Source organism: Cardiocondyla obscurior, unplaced genomic scaffold, assembly GCF_019399895.1.
Source record: "Cardiocondyla obscurior isolate alpha-2009 unplaced genomic scaffold, Cobs3.1 scaffold55_0_238251, whole genome shotgun sequence".
NCBI lineage: Eukaryota > Metazoa > Arthropoda > Insecta > Hymenoptera > Formicidae > Cardiocondyla > Cardiocondyla obscurior.
This window is the reverse complement of record NW_027228798.1, coordinates 86,246-95,000: the sequence shown is the minus strand read 5'-3', so window position 1 is coordinate 95,000 and position 8,755 is coordinate 86,246. Positions and strand designations below refer to the sequence as shown.

The window sequence follows — 8,755 nt, the reverse complement described above, 5'->3', positions numbered from 1 at the left end:
ACTCTTGAACTCTCTCTTCAAAGTTCTTTTCAACTTTCCCTCACGGTACTTGTTCGCTATCGGTCTCGTGGTCGTATTTAGCCTTAGATGGAGTTTACCACCCACTTAGAGCTGCACTCTCAAGCAACCCGACTCTAAGGAGAGATCCTCCCGAGACGCGCACCGGTCGCTACGGGCCTGGCACCCTCTGCGGGTAAGTGGCCCCATTCAAGATGGACTTGGACGCGACGCGGCACCTCGGGATAAGCGGACCCTCCCAAACACCACATTTCCCTGCGGCGGAACCGCGGGATTCGGTGCTGGGCTCTTTCCTGTTCGCTCGCCGCTACTAAGGAAATCCTGGTTAGTTTCTTTTCCTCCGCTTAATAATATGCTTAAATTCAGCGGGTGATCTCGCCTGCTCTGAGGTCGTCAAAAGAAATTGTCGTGAGGCTGTACTATATATATATAATACGAAGAAGGCGAGACGACGACGACGACGACGCGAGAGAAAAGAGAAACGCAACGCGGCGAAACGCCGCGCGCGAGCGCTTGGTTAGACTACGCCGCGTGCCCCGGTCAAGAGCTGCTACCATACATAGCGCTTTCGTGGACTCGGGAACACGCGCGGTCGACCCGCGCGCGATCTCTCACCTCGCACACACTTTTGCTGCGCAGGGGGCGATCGGTGCACGCAAAATATTTGAAAGAAGAGACGAAGGGAAAATGAGAAAACGAACGAGGCAGAGAGAACAACCGCGAGAGCGTGGTGGTCTTTCGTCGACGTTGCGTCAACCGCGCCGCGATCCGCGCGCCCGCGCGGGCCAACCAACCGACCACGACGACAACTGGCCAGCCAGCCCGACGCGAACGTCGGAGGCCGGTTTGCGCGTCGTGGTGGCGTCGGCAACGCGACTGCGGCGGCGGCCGGCAGCAGCTGCAGCGGCGACGACCACTCTCTCTCTCTTATAATACGGTCAGGTTCTCTCGTATCTTTGCTTCGTCGTATATATCTCTAAAATCCCTCCTCTCGAGTTTCCTTTGCGTTGGCGGCGGTAAAGCGACGATATGCGCTCTGTGCAGAAGGAGAACGAGGAGGCGCGCGATTATCTCGCGGCCTCTATTCTCCTCTCCGATCTTCATTCGAAGAAGGAGAGGAAAACTCAAACTCGGTTCTCCGCGCTCCTTATGAACTACTTCTCCGTGGATCAGCCTTGGATCCCGCGCGCGCCGCAAGCGGCACACAGGCCACCTTCCGGGAGTACAAGCGCGAACGAATTGTCGGCTTGTTTCACTCCGGGCGGCGGCGCGCGAGAGGCAGATCTACTCTTTTTCGTTCGGCGCGTATATACGTATAACGTATAAACTCCTTGCAAGAGCTCGCCACGTTTATCACCACCGCGCACGTCCTTCCCTCCCGTGCGTGTGTGCGTGCGTGCGTCTCTCTGCGATTCTCGATCGCATCTTTCGGTCGGTCGTCGTTCATTCGTTCGACCCTCAAACCTCGTTATTTCGGACGACGCCCAACGGGGGCGCGAGAGTACGCCGCCGTTCCGCGAGTATAGAGAGCGCGCGCAGAGAGCGCGAGAGCCTTCGTAAAACCCTGATGGAATCCAGCAACTCGCCGCGTGGATAGCGTGCGTAGTGTGCCTGATACCCCGGGGAAGGCGTCATCGACGACTCCTCGCTTCTCTTCTCTTTTCTCGTGGATGCGGGTATAACTCTCTCGCCGGCCGCCGCGATCGGGCGAACGTCCAACGAATCGCTCGTACGCGGCCGTCGAAACGGCGCGCGCAAGCAGTTTGTCTTCGATAAAACGACCCTCAGCCAGGCGTGGTCCGGGAATTGTATCCGTGGACCGCAATGTGCGTTCGAAATGTCGATGTTCATGTGTCCTGCAGTTCACAAGTTGACGCGCAATTAGCTGCGTTCTTCATCGACCCACGAGCCAAGTGATCCACCGTTCAGGGTAATCGTTCCTTCGCGCACCAAGTACGCTCTATCAAGGAATAGACAACAATGTGCGTCTTCTTCGTTTTGGCCCTTCGATCAGCCTGGCCGCGCGTCCGAGCACGCGCGGACCGCCGCCCCTGTTACGGGGGCGACGGCACAATAATGGAGAGAGGGAGACGTCGGTTGTCGGCGCGGTGCGAAAACCAAGAGGTTGCGTCTCTCGCGAAGCGAGAGCCGGGGCGGAACTCTTTGAAAAACCATCGGGGTCGAAAATGACTAGCATATTCGACGAACCCTTCAGCGCGCGCGATCGCGCGCGCGCGCGGGACCGGAGGAAGAGCAGCGGCGAGAATCGTCGCACTCTCCACTCCTCGCCCGGCGCGCACGACGACGCGGCAGCATAGGTTACCACCGGTACGCGGCGCATTCGCGCGCACCGCAACGCGTCCGAATCGCGGAGATAGAGGCAGCGCGCGAGCGCGCCTCCGTAGTCTCCTTCTCACCGATCCTGATCCGCGAGCGGGCGCGCATATAGATGCACCTTCGCGCTCCTCCTGGATTCGCACAACGAGACCAACCGGCCGCGCTAGCCCCGGCTAAGGGGCGCGCTGAGCGCGGTGGTCCGCGCAACAGGTCGTTCGAAGCGCGCGAGAGACAGAGAGTCGGAGAATCTCCGCAGGAAACGAGAGAGAGAGAATGCAAAGAGCGTAATACGGCAATGCGTACAACTCTCGAATCTCTCTTCTTCTCCACAATATGCCCGGGGTCCTCTCTCGCTTTGAGCTCTCGAGATCTCGACACACTCGTCCCGACCGACAATCCTCTCTTATACGACGGCGACGAATGCGGCGCACACCGCAGCACGCCACCGTTGGCGGCGTGTGAGCGCGCACGCGGTCGTTGCGTCGCATAAACTATTCTCTCCTCTCGATCTCGCAATTTTGCTCGAGCGAAGCGTCGCGTCTCGCGACGGACGCTCCGACGAGGAGTGGGAAGGCGGCGCGGACTCGGAAGACGCGATGTCTCGCGTGCGATTAGATTTTGCGCCCCTTCAGCCACTCTCGACACAACTCGCAGAGTCGTGTTCTAGCTTGTCTGCCCCGTATCGCGGCAGGCAACGTAGTACACGTTACCGTGCGCGCGTACGGTTCCTCGTCCATGCAGTCGCCGGCCGCTGCGCGCTCGTCACGAGAACGGTGCACACAGAGCAGCAGGACCTCCGGAACGTTAATGATCCTTCCGCAGGTTCACCTACGGAAACCTTGTTACGACTTTTACTTCCTCTAAATGATCAAGTTTGGTCATCTTCCCGGCAACATCGGCAATGCCGACGCATTGCCGCGCACCAGTCCGAAGACCTCACTAAATCATTCAATCGGTAGTAGCGACGGGCGGTGTGTACAAAGGGCAGGGACGTAATCAACGCGAGCTTATGACTCGCGCTTACTGGGAATTCCTCGTTCATGGGGAACAATTGCAAGCCCCAATCCCTAGCACGAAGGAGGTTCAGCGGGTTACCCGGGCCTTTCGGCCAGGGAACACACGCTGATTCCTTCAGTGTATCGCGCGTGCGGCCCAGAACATCTAAGGGCATCACAGACCTGTTATTGCTCAATCTCGTGCGGCTAGAAGCCGCCTGTCCCTCTAAGAAGATTTGTTTGTACGTTGGTAGTAAAAACCCGCCGGCCGAAGCCGGGGGCCTTCGAAATACCATAAGGTACGCCTATTTAGCAGGCTAGAGTCTCGTTCGTTATCGGAATTAACCAGACAAATCGCTCCACCAACTAAGAACGGCCATGCACCACCACCCACCGAATCAAGAAAGAGCTATCAATCTGTCAATCCTTCCGGTGTCTGGGCCTGGTGAGGTTTCCCGTGTTGAGTCAAATTAAGCCGCAGGCTCCACTCCTGGTGGTGCCCTTCCGTCAATTCCTTTAAGTTTCAGCTTTGCAACCATACTTTCCCCGGAACCCAAAAGCTTTGGTTTCCCGGAAGCTGCCCGCCGAGTCATCGGAGGAACTTCGGCGGATCGCTAGCTGGCATCGTTTATGGTTAGAACTAGGGCGGTATCTGATCGCCTTCGAACCTCTAACTTTCGTTCTTGATTAATGAAAACATTTTTGGCAAATGCTTTCGCTTCTGTCCGTCTTGCGACGATCCAAGAATTTCACCTCTAACGTCGCAATACGAATGCCCCCATCTGTCCCTATTAATCATTACCTCGGGGTTCCGAAAACCAACAAAATAGAACCGAGGTCCTATTCCATTATTCCATGCACGCAGTATTCAGGCGAGGATAGCCTGCTTTAAGCACTCTAATTTGTTCAAAGTAAACGTACCGGCCCGACTCGACACTCAGTAAAGAGCACCGCGACGGGATATTAGTTTGGGCGGCCCCTCGCGGGGCTAAGCCCACCGGTAGGACGTCCCACATCACGCCAGTTAAACACCGCGAGCGGTGAACCGACGGTGTGCGACACAGATTCAACTACGAGCTTTTTAACCGCAACAACTTTAATATACGCTATTGGAGCTGGAATTACCGCGGCTGCTGGCACCAGACTTGCCCTCAATGGATCCTCGTTAAAGGATTTAAAGTGTACTCATTCCGATTACGGGGCCTCGGATGAGTCCCGTATCGTTATTTTTCGTCACTACCTCCCCGTGCCGGGAGTGGGTAATTTGCGCGCCTGCTGCCTTCCTTGGATGTGGTAGCCGTTTCTCAGGCTCCCTCTCCGGAATCGAACCCTGATTCCCCGTTACCCGTTACAACCATGGTAGGCGCAGAACCTACCATCGACAGTTGATAAGGCAGACATTTGAAAGATGCGTCGCCGGTGCTAGGACCGTACGATCAGCACAAAGTTATTCAGAGTCGCCAAAATAAACGGTGGACGCACGGAGATCCGCACGCCACCGATTGGTTTTGATCTAATAAAAGCGTCCCTTCCATCACTGGTCGGGACTCTGTTTTGCATGTATTAGCTCTAGAATTACCACAGTTATCCAAGTAAATGTGGGTACAATCTAATGAACCATAACTGATTTAATGAGCCATTCGCGGTTTCACCTTAATTCGGCATGCACTGAGACATGCATGGCTTAATCTTTGAGACAAGCATATGACTACTGGCAGGATCAACCAGGGAGCTTCGTGTGTGCGATCGCGGTTACTCGCGGTGGAGCAACGCGAAAGACAACGCTACGCTGCTACGGACACTCCGCGAGGAAGAGCCGTGCGCGTTTCGTGTGTCGTTAATGCCGCCGGAACTTTTCGAGCCGGTCGACGGACACGCTTTTCGTATTTATATATACCTTAACGGTATGAAAGATCAAATTTTGTTCTCATTCACCCATAACAGCGGCTTGTAAGGCCGCTTAGCCCTGACGCTAGACCGATCCGATCTGAGACGTCGTGGAGCACTGTTCGTTCAACGGTGCCAGCGGTGAGAACACCGAGGCACCGGTTGAAAATTATTTCGCTACGGCGTACAAGTAAGCGGGAACGGCGACATCGTCAAAGATCTCGCCGAAACCGACACTCTCGTATCCGTGGAGTTGATGTTCGGTAAGCGCAACGATACGTCCGCACGCTTGCTCGGAAGCGAGGGACGATCGCGCGTCCAACACGTAAGTGCGCGCCACATATGAGCCATTCGGTCTCTCGACACCGACTCGTGGCAATGCTGTGTCTTATAGTACCGAACCGGGCGGCCGGGCGGTCGGCGACGCACGGTCTAACGCACGGCGGTATATGGGCGAAACCTGCGAAATTTCGACGCCTCGAGGACTTAGCCGCTGCGTCGTACGTAGTTATTTACGCAAAAGTCCTCGAGCCTCGTGTTGCTTTCGGCAAGTAGTTACCCACGGACAGCTCGAACGGCAAAGTACTCGAGCTCCGTATCGTTTCGGCTCGGATTTACCAACGCCTTCGATTTTCGACTTTGGTGTCGAAACGATCGCCGAGCCCGGCGCACATTTGGCCGAATGTCGGCAACACGCCCGAACGATCTCAAAAGAGAACCAAAGTTCTCGTAGTAAGCGCGAGGCTAAATTCTCTCAAAAAGCGTTCTAGTGCGAACGACACTTTTGTACGCACCGCAGTGCTTCGTCGAGCTCGGTTATACATACGCCGTAACGCTACGGTACGACCAGACCGAGAGCTCGCATGCATCGTGTTGTGCACGAGTCGCCGCAGCGACAACACCTCTTACAGTACCGAACCGAGCGGCCGGGCGGTCGGCGACGCACGGTCTAACGCACGGCGGTATATGGGCGCCGGCGGTGAAATTTCGACGCCGCGCGGACTTAGCCGCTGCGGCGCACGGTAGTTACCTCCGCGTCAAAGATCTCGAGCTCCGTGTTGTTTTACGGCTCGGAGGTACGTACGGACCGCACGAACGGCAGAGTCCTCGAGATACAAAATTTCTTCGTCAAGTATTCACCAATTCCTTCGCTATCCGGCCTCGAAACGATCGCCGAGAGCTTGGCGCACAATTGGCCGAATGTCGGCAAGACGCCCGAACGCTCTCGAAAAAGAGAACCGAAATTCTCGCACTCAGCGCAGTGCAAAACACTTTAAAAATCTCTCTCGAGCGAAAGACACTTTCGTACGCACCGCAGTGCTTCGCCGAGCTCGGTTATACATACGCCGTAACGCTACGGTACGACCAGACCGAGAGCTCGCATGCATCGTGTTGTGCACGAGTCGCCTCAGCGACGACACCTCTTACAGTACCGAACCGAGCGGCCGGGCGGTCGGCGACGCACGGTCTAACGCACGGCGGTATATGGGCGCCGGCGGTGAAATTTCGACGCCGCGCGGACTTAGCCGCTGCGGCGCACGGTAGTTACCTCCGCGTCAAAGATCTCGAGCTCCGTGTTGTTTTACGGCTCGGAGGTACGTACGGACCGCACGAACGGCAGAGTCCTCGAGATACAAAATTTCTTCGTCAAGTATTCACCAATTCCTTCGCTATCCGGCCTCGAAACGATCGCCGAGAGCTTGGCGCACATTTGGCCGAATGTCGGCAAGACGCCCGAAAGATCTCAAAAGAGAACCAAAGTTCTCGTAGTAAGCGCGAAGCTAAATTCTCTCAAAAAGCGTTCTAGTGCGAACGACACTTTTGTACGCACCGCAGTGCTTCGCCGAGCTCGGTTATACATACGCCGTAACGCTACGGTACGACCAGACCGCGAGCTCGCATGCACCGTGTTGTGCACGAGTCGCCGCAGCGACGACACCTCTTACAGTACCGAACCGAGCGGCCGGGCGGTCGGCGACGCACGGTCTAACGCACGGCGGTATATGGGCGCCGGCGGTGAAATTTCGACGCCGCGCGGACTTAGCCGCTGCGGCGCACGGTAGTTACCTCCGCGTCAAAGATCTCGAGCTCCGTGTTGTTTTACGGCTCGGAGGTACGTACGGACCGCACGAACGGCAGAGTCCTCGAGATACAAAATTTCTTCGTCACGTATTCACCAATTCCTTCGCTATCCGGCCTCGAAACGATCGCCGAGAGCTTGGCGCACATTTGGCCGAATGTCGGCAAGACGCCCGAAAGATCTCAAAAAGAGAACCAAAGTTCTCGTAGTAAGCGCGAAGCTAAATTCTCTCAAAAAGCGTTCTAGTGCGAACGACACTTTTGTACGCACCGCAGTGCTTCGCCGAGCTCGGTTATACATACGCCGTAACGCTACGGTACGACCAGACCGCGAGCTCGCATGCATCGTGTTGTGCACGAGTCGCCGCAGCGACGACACCTCTTACAGTACCGAACCGAGCGGCCGGGCGGTCGGCGACGCACGGTCTAACGCACGGCGGTATATGGGCGCCGGCGGTGAAATTTCGACGCCGCGCGGACTTAGCCGCTGCGGCGCACGGTAGTTACCTCCGCGTCAAAGATCTCGAGCTCCGTGTTGTTTTACGGCTCGGAGGTACGTACGGACCGCACGAACGGCAGAGTCCTCGAGATACAAAATTTCTTCGTCACGTATTCACCAATTCCTTCGCTATCCGGCCTCGAAACGATCGCCGAGAGCTTGGCGCACATTTGGCCGAATGTCGGCAAGACGCCCGAAAGATCTCAAAAGAGAACCAAAGTTCTCGTAGTAAGCGCGAAGCTAAATTCTCTCAAAAAGCGTTCTAGTGCGAACGACACTTTTGTACGCACCGCAGTGCTTCGCCGAGCTCGGTTATACATACGCCGTAACGCTACGGTACGACCAGACCGAGAGCTCGCATGCATCGTGTTGTGCACGAGTCGCCGCAGCGACGACACCTCTTACAGTACCGAACCGAGCGGCCGGGCGGTCGGCGACGCACGGTCTAACGCACGGCGGTATATGGGCGCCGGCGGTGAAATTTCGACGCCGCGCGGACTTAGCCGCTGCGGCGCACGGTAGTTACCTCCGCGTCAAAGATCTCGAGCTCCGTGTTGTTTTACGGCTCGGAGGTACGTACGGACCGCACGAACGGCAGAGTCCTCGAGATACAAAATTTCTTCGTCACGTATTCACCAATTCCTTCGCTATCCGGCCTCGAAACGATCGCCGAGAGCTTGGCGCACATTTGGCCGAATGTCGGCAAGACGCCCGAAAGATCTCAAAAGAGAACCAAAGTTCTCGTAGTAAGCGCGAAGCTAAATTCTCTCAAAAAGCGTTCTAGTGCGAACGACACTTTTGTACGCACCGCAGTGCTTCGCCGAGCTCGGTTATACATACGCCGTAACGCTACGGTACGACCAGACCGCGAGCTCGCATGCACCGTGTTGTGCACGAGTCGCCGCAGCGACGACACCTCTTACAGTACCGAACCGAGCGG

General features: G+C 56.3%; 3 non-coding genes across 3 annotated transcripts in view; all 3 read right to left on the bottom strand.

Annotated features, from left to right (window-relative positions):
* Positions 1–411, bottom strand: part of LOC139112798 (large subunit ribosomal RNA) — a 4,094-nt gene extending 3,683 nt beyond the window's left edge. The window contains exon 1 of the ribosomal RNA XR_011547451.1: positions 1–411. This exon is cut by the window's left edge and continues 3,683 nt beyond it. This is a non-coding gene — a ribosomal RNA (large subunit ribosomal RNA).
* A 1,385-nt stretch (positions 412–1,796) lies between these two features.
* On the bottom strand, positions 1,797–1,951 carry LOC139112806 (5.8S ribosomal RNA). The gene has a single exon (XR_011547455.1). It is a non-coding gene; the product is annotated as a 5.8S ribosomal RNA (ribosomal RNA).
* Positions 1,952–3,160: 1,209 nt separating this feature from the next.
* Positions 3,161–5,081, bottom strand: LOC139112791 (small subunit ribosomal RNA). The gene has a single exon (XR_011547445.1). It is a non-coding gene; the product is annotated as a small subunit ribosomal RNA (ribosomal RNA).
* Positions 5,082–8,755: the final 3,674 nt, after the last annotated feature.